Source organism: Prosopis cineraria, unplaced genomic scaffold (genome assembly GCF_029017545.1).
Source record: "Prosopis cineraria cultivar Desert tree isolate PC_DT_omini unplaced genomic scaffold, ASM2901754v1 PC1, whole genome shotgun sequence".
Lineage (NCBI taxonomy): Eukaryota > Viridiplantae > Streptophyta > Magnoliopsida > Fabales > Fabaceae > Prosopis > Prosopis cineraria.
Genome location: NW_026555332.1, coordinates 27,114,496 through 27,129,691, shown reverse-complemented (window position 1 = coordinate 27,129,691; position 15,196 = coordinate 27,114,496).

Below are 15,196 nucleotides of genomic sequence, written 5' to 3'. Positions count from 1 at the left end.
CCCTTAATTTGATAAAAATATTACAAAATAGTGAGACCCCCTATGACTAATGAACGTTAAGTATTTTTAATATTATGATGATGATAAAGGAAATCTTTAAAGTGAAGAGATGAAATTGACCCATAATTGAATTTAGAGACATTTGTAACTTTTTGTATATAATTTCAAAATAAAAATAACCCTTAACCCTATTATATAATACGAGTAATAAGATTCTTGTACATCCAAAATCTTTAATAGATTCCTTGACAAATTGTGGTGCTAGCAAGCGTTCCCCATTTACAACATCTTTGCTCTTCGTAATTAGTTGTGCAATCCAAAACTATATTATTGGTTATGCCGGGGGGGAAAAAAGCCCATATTTGGTTGGCTTACTAGATAATTTAAGGGAACGCTTTTCAAGAATGTCGTGCCTGTTTTCCTCAAAATAACTTGTAAAACGGGGACCGAAAAGTGACATAGTTGATCCTTAATGTAACTAATAATAGAGCAGTGCACGCATCTTCTTATCAAATATGTATTTCAATTTTATTCATTTGTTTATTTGAGTATTTAAAACTCTAATTGTACAGGCATGAAAGGGCGCCATGAGCTTAATGTACTTTGCAACTTGCTTGGAAGATATGCAATAGCTTTTGAATGTTTCGACAAAAATTAAAAAAGAGAAAAAAATTGGACACTGAAGAAATTGATATTGTTGTCCTCTACAATAATGGTGAAAGTGATGAATGATGGCCTCAAAGAATGAATATTATATTGATGACTTAGTGGTCCATGCAAGAAATTGTAAACGTACATCAACCGTTTCAACCGTTGACATTGCATTACTATAGAAATAAACTTTGACGTCATTTAAAATTTTAATTTCATAGTGCATTAAATACTATAAAATTTAATGCTATGATAGATTTTAGATAATATTTTATTAATTAATAAAACACAATGAGACTAATGTTAAAGTAATGATATTTTGTTTGACAAACGCCATCTCTTTGAGTCTTTTTTTTTTTCAAAAAAAATTAGAGAGGGGGCTGTTTTCCACCTGATTGAAATGCCACATCTTTCCTTTCTCCTTGATCAACAAAGGTGGCATTTTTTTAAGTGATAAACACCACCTCTATTATTTATTTTTTAAAAAATATTAATGTCAAAAGAGGTGGTGTTCCTTCAACCTAAAAATGCCACCTTTTAGATTTTTGTTTTCTAAATTTATAATACAAAGGTGGCATTTATGCAAGATGGCAGAAAAGCCACCTATTTGATTCATTTTTTTAAATTATAATTAGAGAGGTGGCGTTTCTTCGCACCTCTTATGTGAATTTTTTTAAAATTAAAATCAACTTAGGTGGCATTTATTCATTGAAGAAACTCCACCTAATATTATTTTTTTAAAATATTGTACACCCAAATTTTTTACCTTTATAAAAGATACATCAATATATATCAATCAATCCAACAATTTACAAATAATCTAGCTAGATAATGAAAAGTTACACCATTTCTTAGCAATACAACAAACAATTCAGTTTACAACTACATTTTTTTTAATTAAACAAAGCTAGCATTCAAGACTTAATAGTGATTACAAACGATTGGGTTTCTAAAGTAAAAACTTTCATCATCCGCCTCCTCCTGCTAAAGAGGTGGGGGTGATCAAAGGTATAAAAATTATTAAGTAAGCTATGTGACATCTTAGCTAAGCCATCAGCTAGAGAATTACAATTTCTAGTAACATGGGACAATCTAATATTCCAATCTTTGTGCAAGATACATCTACCTTCGTCAATGATGTCCTTGAAGGGGTGACTATCATCACAACCTCTTAGAAGCAGTTGGATAGCATCAATGTATTTAGTGTGAACCTCCACTTCTTTGAAACTAAAATTCCAGCAAAGTTGAAGGCCTTGAATGATGGCCAGGATCTTCGCAATAACAGGGGGAACATTAATGAGCTTGCAACTAAAACCTTTGAACCACCTATCATTCTTATCCTAAATAACTCCACCGCAGCCACTATTACCATTAGCTAGCATAGAACCATCAACATTTACTCTAATGATATCATTCTTGGGTTTATTATTCATCCTAGGCTCAGTGTGATTGTAAGACAACAAAGGGGCTAAATTAATTAAATCAAGATTTGAACAAGCCCTAAAGAAAGTATGGAGAACTGAATGGTGCTAAAATTCATTTTCATCCTCAAAGGCCATCTTGCATCTATCTACCCAAACATCCCAACATAAATATCCAAAGAGAATATCCCATTTCACCTTTCTGGTAAAATTCTTCCCTGCTTTATATGTTAAGTTCCATTTTATCCAATCAGCTCTAGAGAGGTTGCAAAAGGTATTCCAAAGTTCATCTTTAATTACCTCTTTCTATCGTTATTTAGCATGTCTGCAATCACATATCATGTGCATAGAGTTCTCCACCTCTTCGCATCTATAAAGACAGTTATACTCCATAGATAGGCCTCTCCTTTGTTGCATCTCAACAGTATGCACTCTTCCATGAGTAAAGAGCCACATAAAAGACTTCATCTTCTCCGATATTGACCATCTCCAAATCCACTTCTAAATGCTATTAGAGTTCCTCCCTGTACCTACAGAAAGAAAGAGATATGCAGATTTAATAGTAAAATAGCCATCATTAGATGGTTTCCAAAAATATTTGTCTTCTCCTCTCTCCTCACAGGGTGGATGGGCATGGGTTAGATAGGCAACCGAGTTTGGCTGAAACTAATAATTTAATTTCTCTTAACAATAGTTGCATTTCTCTTAACAAGCCCTTCCTTGCCATTCACAAGTTCAATCAAGGGAACATTGAGTAACGACCAATTCTCAAACCAAAAGGAGGTAGTTCTTCCATTCCCAATTTTCTTTCCCAATCCCTCTTTAAATCTATTCCACACCTCACATATGCTTCTCCATATGTATGAAGAATTTCTTCTCTTTACCACTTCAAACACATTTTTAGATCCACATTTATACTTTGCTTTAAGTACTTGAACCCAAAGAGCCTCTGTATTGTTCACCAAGTTCCAATAAAGTTTCATTATGAAAGCTTCATTCTGTTTCTTCACAGCCTTGATAGCCAAACTGCCTTCTTTTTTATCCATCATCACATTTTCCCAAGATAACAGATGAACTTTCTTCACTTCCTCAGTATCTCCCCAGAGAAAATTACGAATTTGTTTTTCTAGATCATTCAAAAGCTTCTTCGGTAAAAGCATAGTCTACATATGGTAAGAAGGTAGGGTTGAGAGAATTGATCTAATCAAGGTTGCACATCCAGCCAAATTAAGAAATCTTCCCTTCCAGTTGGAGAGTCTCCTTTGTGTTTTTTTTCAAAATCGGAGCAAAGAGTAGGTAAGAAGCCCTTTGGTGCATCAAAGGGATACCTAAATATTTACCCAAATCACTTGTTAGCCCCACTTCCATTTGTCTTCTCATCTCAAAGGCTCTAGAGAAATGCACCTTCTTGGAAAAGCAAACCTTAGTTTTTGCTTTGTTCATTTTCTGCCCTGACATATCACAAAAGCATTTAATGCAAGAGAGAAGAACTTCCACTTGATTACAAGAAGCCTCACCGAATAGCACTAGGTCATCAATAAAAAATAGATGTGAGATTTTGGGTTCTCCTGGGGAGATCTATGCTGTTTTCCATTGGCCTTCCTCCACCGTATCTTCTATAATATGATTTAACCATTCCATATAAAGAGTGAAGATGTAATGGGATATAGGGTCCCCTTGTCTAATTCCCTGAGTAGGTTCAAAGCTGTCTAAAGGATTACCATTCCATTTTCTGCCCTGACATATCACAAAAGCATTTAATGCAAGATAGAAGAACTTCTACTTGATTACAAGAAGCCTCACCGAATAGCACTAGGTCATCAATAAAAAATAGATGTGAGATTTTGGGTTCTCCTGGGGAGATCTATGCTGTTTTCCATTGGCCTTCCTCCACCGTATCTTCTATAATATGATTCAACCATTCCATATAAAGAGTGAAGATGTAAGGGGATATAGGGTCCCCTTGTCTAATTCCCTGAGTAGGTTCAAAGCTGTCTAAAGGATTACCATTCCATGGGATTTGGAAAGAAGAGCTCTTAATGCAAGCCATAATTACCTCACAAAGATTAGGTTGAATCCCAATACTACATAAGGTATCATGAATGAAATCCCACTCCAAGCAGTCGTAGGCTTTCTCTAGATCAACTTTAACAGTCATAAGCCTTTTCCTTTTTTTGACACTTTCATCGTGTGTATAACTTCTTCGGCAATAATGATATTATCACTGCTTTGTCTGCCCGCAATAAAGCTACATTGATGTTTGCCCATGAGGTAATCAATAACCTTCTTGATTCTTCTACTTATCACTTTAGACAGAATCTTGTAGCTTACATTACATAAAGATATGGGTCGAAAGTCTTTCATGGATTCAGGAACTTCCACCTTAGGTATTAGAACCAAGTATGTAGAGTTTAGGCCTTTCACCAGAGAGGGATTGGAAAATAAATTTTTGACAAGAGAACAAATATCATCCCAACAATATGCCATAAGTCTTAATAAAAGATAGCTTGGATTCCATCTGGACCTGGGGCCTTAAAAGCTCCCAAATTGAAAGCTACTTCCTTAATTTCCTGGTTACTCACTTCACAGTGCAGCTCTTCAACATCCCTATCACAAAGCTTTGGGAAATGGTCTCTCATTACCATGCCATTTTTGGGTTGATTGTTGCCTTCAAACAAAGATTTATAGTATCTGACTGCCATAGATTGCAATTCCTCTTGATCAAAAATCCACTCATTATTCTCATTTTTCAAACCCTCAATTCAATTTCTTCTCATTCTAGGGATCGTGGAAGCTCGGAAGAATTTGCTATTTTTGTCCCCCCACTTAAGCCAGTTACACCGAGATTTTTGGTACCAAATGAGTTCCTCTTGTGTTAAGAGTTTATTGTACTGCATCCATAGATCCTTCTCCAAATCCACCAAAAATTGGTTGTCATAGGAGATTCATGATCTTTCAACCCCTTTTATCTTGTTCAACAACATCTTTTTAGCTGGAACATTTCCTATTTTCTGCTTATCCCATTCTCTCGCTTTATCCATAAAAAAGGTAATTTTATTATGCCAATCCCCTTTTGACCATGCCTGTTTGACCACATCAGTAAAGCCCTCTTCAAGTAACCAAGCAGCTTGGCATCTAAATAACTTAGTACTAGGATTCCGAGGAGTGTACCAATTAGTGCACACAAGGATAGGCCGATGGTCTAAACCAAACTTGGGCAGATAATGAACTAAGGTGCAAGGGAATAGGTTACCCTAAGAGGAATTGATAAGAGCCCAATCAATGCGCTCTTTAAGAAGGTTTCATTCCCAAGTAAATCTATCCCCGACACATTCAACAACTTGTAGCATAGATTCTTGAACACAATTGCCAAATTGAGTCAAAGATCTTACATTAGGCACAAACCCCCCACATTTATCATTAGCTGATAGATATGAGTTAAAATTACCCATAGCAAGCCAATCACCAGTAATAGAGTGACCAATACTTATAAGGTCATCCCAAAGACATTTTCAAGCAAGACAATTTGGTTAAGCATAAATTCCAGTAATCCAAAAGTATTTTTTAGTTTGAGACTCGGTAAATTTTAAATGCAAGAATTAAGTAGAAGAGCAATGAACAGTGAAAGATTTTGCAATCTAGAGTACCTAAATGCCCCCTACGTAACCTGTTGCCTCTATACAAATCCAATTAGAAAATCCCAAATGAGCACAAATATGATTAGCTTTAGTCCTACCAACCCGCGTGTCGCACCCGGAAAAATGCGATGCGGACGGCTCGCCAGCGGAGGTCCCGGCCTTCGCGGTGGGAACCGAATCAGATGAGGAGTCGCCACCAAGATTTTGAGGGAAATCTTGGGAAACCGATTAATGGAGGATAAGGATGGTCTGCAAAATTAGAGAATATGTTCAGGAGTCGGTTGAGTGTGGGGAAGGTGTTAGGCACCCCACAACACCCGTTCGTCAGAACGGTTACTTAAAGTTTATTGTGTTCTATTAATATGATTTTATAATTATTTTAATTATCTCTTTTATATTCATGTGTTTGATATAAAAATGATAAAAATTAGGTGAGAAATGTTTATTTATTTACAAGGGAGGACGGACTTGACTTAGAATCTGACTCTGAGGCCAACGTACCCTGTGATGAGAATCAAAGTCCACGTAGTTCGGGCTTGAAAATTTGTTAGTGAAAATATTTTTTTTGAAGAGAAATTAATTAGAAATAACTCACCATTTTGCAAATAAAACAATTTCTGAAATTTTGATATGTGTGTTTTAAATTGCAAGAAGTAATTTAATTTTAATTATTTTCTCAATTTTTGAATTTTTGGAATAAAGAAAGAAAAGAGTTTAAAATTATTTTTATTTTATATTTTATGATTGGAAATTTCAATCGCAGTACCTGCAGAACCTTATGGTTCATACGGTAATGCAATTGCTCTAAATATCTGTGGGGATTCTAAAATCTCACACGATAAAAGAGTTTGAAAATTTAATTTATTTTATATTCTTATGTATATTTTAAGTGTTAAAAATATATTTTAAGTGTGTATATACATGTTTTGAAGAATTTTAATCAACATACCTGCAAAGCCTTATTGACTTATATGGTAATATAATTATTCTAAATATCTGCAGAGATTCTAAAATCTCACACGATAAAGGAATTAAATTTAAATACATCTTTAATTTAATTAATTTAATATATAATTTATATATATATATATATATATATATTTTAAAAAGTTTAATCGTTATATCTGCAGAGTCTTATTGACTCATACGATAATACGATTATTTTAGAAGTCTACGGAGATTCAAAAATCTCACATGACTAAGAGATATAATTGGTGAATATGGTTACAATTTAAATGCATTAACTTGGTTAATTAATTTTCTAAATTGTGTATTATATGATTGTTTACAAAAATTATTTATTTATTATAAAGATTAAAAATCACTATATCTGCGAGGACTTATTATCCCACACGATAATGTGATTAATTTAAGTCCTTATGAAAATTCTTGAAATCTCACATGGGACTTAAATAAATTACTAAGATTAAAAAAAATAGTTAATTAAAACTATTGATTATACGTATAAATTGGATCTCTATTCCTGTGAAATCTTATTGATTTACACGAAATGAGACCACTTTAAATGTCTGTGAAAATTCTTAAAATCTCACACGACAAGTAAATGATTAGAGATAAATTTTCTCTTATTCATTTCATTTTTTCAATTGGGTAAGAATCGAATTCTCTCCTATCTGCCTTTTATAAAATAGGCTTGTCATAATAAATGAAATCGTACATGGAATCATGATGGAGAGTGCCATACGATATGAGTGTAGCAATAGTATTGACAAGTAAAGGACCTCAGGATTAATGAAGATAAAAAAATCATGCTCATACATATTAATATGCCCTTTCATGCTAAAAACACATTTAAAGACCTTGCTTAATAATTACACTAATTCTTTATTTGAAATGAGATTATGCCTAAAATCAAATTAAGCTTAGTTATAATAGCAAGAAAAAATTATTATTTGTAATCTCTTTATCCTTCTTTTTCACACACTCTTTTTTTATAAAAAAATGACAATTACATTGATTTTCATTTGAGAACTAAAAAAAATGTGGGACAGATATTTAAACATGAAAAATAAATCTAAATCGAACGTGTGCCTTTCAAATTCAGAAGTAAGAAAGCAAGGCAAATCATATGCATAATATCCTGTTCACTCAATAATAAACCAGCGATCATTAAGAAAAAGAAGAAAAATGACTATACCGAATTCCGTCGTCTCTGCTTTCTTGTTCTTTGTTGAGTTCTCTCTTTCACGTTTCAGCCTCTGTTTTTTTTTGCCAGAACAACTCCTCGTCTCTTCTTGGTTTCTCTCCTTTTCTCCAGCCATAACAGCTCCTCTCTCAGCCTCTATTTCACGTCTTTCGGTCTCTCTCTTTCTCTGTTTTCACATTCTTCCGCCCCCTCTTCCCTGTACTTTGTTTTTCTTCTAGTTTCTCGTCCTCCTCTTCCTCTCCTCTTATGTTCTTTCGTGCTCTGTTTTCTACGTTTCTGTCTCCTCAGCTTGCCAGAACAGCACCTTCTCTCTCAGTCTCTGTTTTCTGCGTTTCTGTCTCCTCAGTCTCTCTTTTTCTGTTTCACCTCCTCGGTCTCCCTTTTTTCATCTTTCTCCCATTTCCTACGTTCGGTCACTGCTCTCCCTTTTTTTTCTTCTCTTCCAGTTTTTATTCTTGTCTCCCGTCCTCCCTCACTCTCGGTCTCTCTCTTCTGTCTTTCATTCGTGCCCTCGTTCCCCTTTTTCTGCATTTAGACCGTGCTCTATTTTTCTAGCGTGTTTTCCGTGCATGTGTGTGCTTGCTTCAACGTGTACGCCTGGTCTTCTGTTATCGTCTGTTGCTCTCCTTCTGCTTGTGTTTCGCGTACAGTCTGTATGCATGTCCAGTGTTTTCTTTTGCCTGCTCTCTGCTCTCTTTTTCTGCTGTGTGGCCAAAGTTTTTAGGGCTGTGGTTGCTTGCTCTGCATCTCTCTCTTATTTTGCTGCATGTTCGCGTGTTCTCTCTGTGAAGCTTTTCTGCAGTCTGCGTTTTCGTCTGGCATTGCTCTTTGCTCTTTGCTTTTTCCTTTCTCCATTTCGTGACTGTGTGCTTCTGGCGTTCTCTGCTCGTGTTTCTATTTTCTTTCCTCCCTGGTCAGCGCCGAAAAGATTTGCTCTTAGCTGTGGTGAAATGCTGTGCGTTTCACCACAGCCTTTTATTATTTTTTGAATTAATGTCTATTTTTGAAATTAGATTAAAGATATATCTTTTTAATTTTAATGAAAAAAAAAGTTTAAGGAGAGAAAAGTTAATTCTCAAAAGTTGACACTCAATATTTTTTGAATGGTTGAGATAATTTGAGAGAGATTTTTTAAAAAATTTAAGCAGGATGTTTTTGAAAATATAATCTTAAAAAAAGATTAAATTTTATTTTTATATTTTTTTATATTTTTTTGATTATTTATTATTAAATTTAAAAAAAATGTCCGGATAAAATATAGTATTTACACCGCGTTTCCACCAAAATGACAAAATTAATATTTTTACCCTTCAAAAAGATCAAGAAGTCTTCTCACAAAATTTTTGGAGGCTATGCCTCAACAATTCCAAGATAAAAAATTCATAATAAAAATTATAGAATAATGACCAGAGAAACACACCAGGAACTCACAAAAGTGATTCTGGAACCACATCTCCTTCTTCGCTTCCCACAATTTCATCCCTCACCTTGTCTTGGGTTTCAAACCATTGGTCAGAGGGCTCTACTTGACTCAATTCAACATTTCTCATAGCCAAATTTGCAGAGGGATCAGGTAGTTTTGGTGATTGAATTAGATCATCCTCTAAAGATTGGTTTAATGGCCTACGATTTTTGGTGACAAGATTCAAAAATTGAATTCCAGCAGCTTCTGAACTTGAGTTAACTGAGTTACCTCCATTATCCTTTACTTCTACTGGATTCTGGAAAGTGGAGCCTATTTTTTGATTGACTTAGTGACAAGATTATGGGCCCTAATTAAATGCATTCTTTTCATAATAGGGGAGGTTATTTTGGGCCTATAATTCTTATTTCTTTTTTTCCTTTTACTTTGGGTTCGTCTGCCTTTGCTGAGGAGAATTTCGGGCTTGAGCCCAACTCTGGAGACATATTATCCACTCCTAGATCTGACATGTGTTCTGCTTCTTTAACTATTTCCTCCTCATATGTTTCCCAGGTGATTTCTTTTTCTACTGGAGCTTCTTTGGTCTTATCTCGTCCGCCACTTTCTCTAGGGTCCTTAATGTTAGCAGTCCCATCACCATTTTTTTGCTTGCTAGTTGAACCTTTTTCTGATTCTCTGCATATCTTCTGCTCTTGTGCGCTTGTAAGTGGCTGACTTCTATTCTTTTGCAGGTTGTTTTCTTCTTTCCTTCTCCATTCAAAAGTTCCCTTCTTCCCTTTTTTCGCATTGTTTTTCTCTATGTCCTTTGTATCTTCTTTCTCCTCTAACAGGATACCAAACCTCGACTTGTTTACTATCACTGTTTCTCTAGCATTAGACTTCAACACTGACTCCTGCTTCATTTGCTATGGCCCCCTGTTATTTGTGAAGACTTGTCTCTGTCGAAAAGTATGCTTAGCAAGCATCCATTCTCCTAAGCCCTCCTCGAGAGTAGTAAAGGGATCACTTACCAAGGTTGAAGCGGTCTTTTCTGTCTCCTCCATTTTTGGCTCCTCTTCTATTTTTTCTGATGAGTTTTGTTTTTCCGTTTGAGCCTGTTTTAGCAGCGGACACTGCTCCTTTTAGTGGCCGTATTTTCTGGAGTTAAAGCAAACAACATCCAAAGCTTCATATTCGAGTCTGTAAACTCAGTTCTTGATCACAAATCTAGATTGCAGCGTCTTGTTTAGATCTACCTCAACACTAACTCTGGCAAAATGTCCTCTCTCCACAGATGTGCCATTATTCCTACAGTGCACCAGTGTATTCATATCCACCGTCAGGGCCCTACCTACCATATTCCCTAGTTCTAGCATGAACTCCTCGGTGTAACAATGCATGGGAAGAGTGGGCCCTTACCAAACTGCAAGTTTACTCAGTGTTACTATAAGGGTTGAAGTTTGGGCTCCACCTTTGTATCGTAAGATAATGTCCCTGTATCAACCAAGGTCCTTCGAACAAAAGCTTCTGAGACAATAACGGGTCGGACGCTCTAAAAGCAAAATAGTTGTTGAGAAGATCGATGAGTTTGAACTGTATGGATTTAAGGATCCACTCAAGCTTTTCTTTCATGATCTTCAAAATTACACGTTTCCCCAGAACTGTTAACACCACTGTGTCTTTCCACGGCATGCAAAGTTTTTTTAGACGATCATCAGGCATGTCTATCTTTGGCAAGCTATTAAGAATCTCTTTTTGCTCATCTGATAGGTTTGGTGTCAACCTTTCTTCCTCTGTTAACCATTCCTTCATAAGCTCCTTGATATCTTTCTCAACCTTGTAGTTTTCTTTCCCCACCAGTTTCTCTTTATAAGAGATTTGTGATTTCACTAGTTCTTTTTTAGCAAACTTCTCTTCATTGTTCCCTGTTATTACTTCTTCCTTTTCAACGTCGTTCATCTGGGTATCATTATGTTCTTCCTGGTGTTCTTTCATATCCATATCTCCTTCTCTTTTCCGAGTGTTTCGAGCTATAACATCCTCATCCTGCTTAGATAATCCTTTTCTTCCACTGTCATCCAGCTTCTCGGAGTTGCCTGTCAATGTTCCGTGCCCTATCCCACTCTTAGTCACTCTCTCACTACTCTCTCTCATCCTTCTTCCTCATACTTTAGTTTACAACTACATTAATATATCTAAATTCTCCAATAAGGTGAAGACATCTAATGAAAAATTCCAATAGGTTATAATTTACAAAACTATTTATCAATTATCAATGTTCTGGCATCCTAAATTCAAAATAAAGGATGGTCATTCTTTAATTAGATTATAAATTTTCTCATCACTATATTTCAAACATTTTGTCTCCTCATAGTACTATAAAATATATTAAAACAAGATGTCATTTATAAACAACTAAAAATATTCAAACCCAAATAAAATTAAATGAAATTAAATTTTCATAACTTGAATGGGACAAAAGTTTGACCGTGAGTGAATGGGACAAAAGTTTGACCGTGAGTGGTCACGTCCTTTATGAATTTCATAACATAGTACTCAAATCATTGTCATTTGGTTGGAAAGAGCTCTAAAAAATAACCAAAAGGTTATGTAAATTTATGAATGAAATAAATTTATTTTCAATAATTCAATAAATTCTTTTAAGTATAAATATACCATGATTTTTGTTTATTGATAACTTTTAGAGAAGTCTTTATCAAGGTACGTAAAACCGGACCGGTCATTAAACCGGTCATGACACTGGGTCACGGGTTAGTGGTTCAATTAGGGTTGAACCGGTGGCAAACCGGTCATGATTAAAATAATATAATTTAAATAAAAAGACATTAATTATAAAAACATTCAACCAAATCCAACCACTCAAAAGTCTAATAATAATAAAATATTATATTTTTGAACTTAGCATGCTCTATCTCTAATTTTTTATTTTTTGACTTCAATTTCATTTTTTTTGTTATCTTTTTTCCGAACTCAGAGCTCTAAAAAATTAAAAATAAAAAAAAATAAAAAATGACGTCGTTTTGGGAGTAAAAGTCTGAAAAAATATTAACCCGATTAACCCAGTTAACCCACCGGGTTATCCGGGTTATACCGGGTTGAACCCGGGTTGACCGGGTTACACCGGTTCACACCCTCACCGGGTTAAGGGCAAACCCAGACTGGACAGGAGATCGATTCACTGGTCTCCGGGTTGACCCGACCGGTCCGGTCCGGTTTTCAATACCATGGTCTTTATATCTAGAAAAGGAAAGCTCATTGTGACCCCAAATACTATTTAAAACCCTACCAAAATAGAGAAAAATTAATCAATAATAAGTGATGCAAAATATATATATATATATATATATGTAAAATAATTCTTTTAAATATAAATACTTATTGAATAACCTCAATATATTAGGCTGACTTGTTAGCATACCTCTTGATAAAGGATTAAATAATAAATTAAAGGTAAAGGAACAATCATAGGATTGATAACAATCAAAATTCAATGTTTCCTAAAAAATTTAAACTTTAATTATGTCTTAATAAAATTGAGGTATCTAGCACATGAAGAGAGAAATAATTAATAAACTACTTACCCTACATTGTGAGCTATTAAGAATAACATTTTTTTTTTCAACTTTTGCTTTTTCTATGAACATTTTTTACCAGATTTACTTGTTCAAATAAACTCAACATCAACCCATGACTAATATCAAGAAAACTAATAAATGTAAATCTATTCTTTTTCTCCATGTCTTTCAAAAAAGAAAAAATGTACAAACATCATTATAAGTGAAAATGTTCACAAAAACTTAGTAGGTACCAAGGTATAATGGAATTGAATGTAAAGTGTCCCCAATGAAATTATAAACAGTACCCACGACAACTGCATTTTTGAAGGGAATTTCTATGTATAATTTCATTTTCATTCCCCCTAGGAACAAATAAAATATTTAGCAATTTATATTATAAAAATGATAATAACATTAAAAGTTGTCTGGAAAAAGTACTACCAGAGGGAGAGCAGCGTGTTTTGACACAAAAGTGCAGCTATCTCTCAAACTAGGGCTTTCAATTGTTGGAACTCTCACTAGGCTCTATTGCATTACAACATTCATTTGCTCAAATAATTTCTTATTTTATTCTTGTAATTGATGATATTGTTCTTCACAATGCTACTTGTGCAAGTTTTGTTCCAGCATTTGTTGCTGAAATACATTCATTTCCTCTTTCAACTCAGGAATTACACTCTTGTTTTGAGCGTCTTCGGCCCCCTAAATTAGTGGTTTAGGTAACACCAAAACTAATCCCTCTAATATGACCAGGGACTTTTGAAACATTTAATGTAATGTCCGCTTTGACATTACCAGGATAATACTCACGCATCATTGTGATAACTCGGATTAAATAAAATCCTCTGACAAAGTTACCACAACTCAAATGTAATGTCCACCTTGACATTACTAGGACAATAATAATGCGCCACGGCGCGCACCTGCTGTCATGACAGCAAATTGCTGTTATGGCATTTCTCTGAACTTTCAGAGCACACCATTTCGCCATCTAACATCCGATTTGAGCGGTTCAAGTGTCCACATGAAGCTCTTTGAGCCCTCTAGCTAATGGCACTGGTTCCACACTCAAATAATTATCCATTTAAAAGATGGACACCCAAACCTAAAATGGTTCATTTTCACAGCAAAACATATACTATGATGTCCAACTCACAATACACAATGCCATTAGCCCCACAGACACCTTGGCCACCTTAAATGGACGACACCCCACATAACAATTCATTCATACCACACAATTAAGCAATCATGCTCAAAATGACCACTAAACCCCCATTGGACAATAACACAATGGGGTGAATAAAATTCAACACACAAATCAATTAGTGATTTTGGCACTCAAAATACTTGACATATATATCACATGTAAGTGTAAATTGGCCAAGCACACACTTAATCCACAACAACAATCTTGGAATAAGATTTACACACTTATCACAAGATTCACACAAGTAATATCCAAATAATATCATGTTCCTAAGTTGGCAATATATAGTGGTAATATTTGTTACAAAACCCATAAAGAGAAATGGAAGAGCTATACAATGATGCTCTTCACTCTTCAAATTCCCCTTCCTTCCCTTTGCTCCTACCGAAGCCCTCACCTGTAAAATATAACCACAGGGTGAGATAAACATCTCAATAACCAATATAGTTCATCAAATGTTTATCACCACAAATAACTATGAAAAAGTATCAAAACTATAGTAATAACAAGTATACCATAATTATGAGATAAGTGTATCTTTTCACAACAAAACACATAACTTCACACTAGTATGATCGTCTAACCATTGAACCTCCAATGCTCCCCGACATGAAACCATAGGTTCTCCTAGATCAATCACTTGTTGACCCGAGCACACTTTAAGTGGTAGAAATACTCGGTCAAAGGTAATCTAACCCACCTACGGACTATGATTTTTTCCTCTCCACACACTTGTGATAGAGGCATCGTTGACTCCTAACCGCACCCTAACGGGTACTAAGGAGTTGCCAGACTGCCCGGATGTTCCATGATAACAATCCTATATAATGCTGCACCAGATGTCATATGGTGTCAGCCCGACCATATAGATTTTTCACTCACATATCTTCACACACACATGTCCCCACATATCTCGGGTAAACTCCCACCCCTTATGATCATGCCCTTTCACAATTTCCACTACTTTTCATCACATTTTCACATCACAAACTTATATACATAGTATATTCATTTCAGTTAAAATCAATAACTATTTATAAATTAATTTTTCATGCTAAAATCATTTACAATGTCAAATTATGCACAAAAACTCTTCAAAACCACAATTTTATCATTAGTAATTACTTCT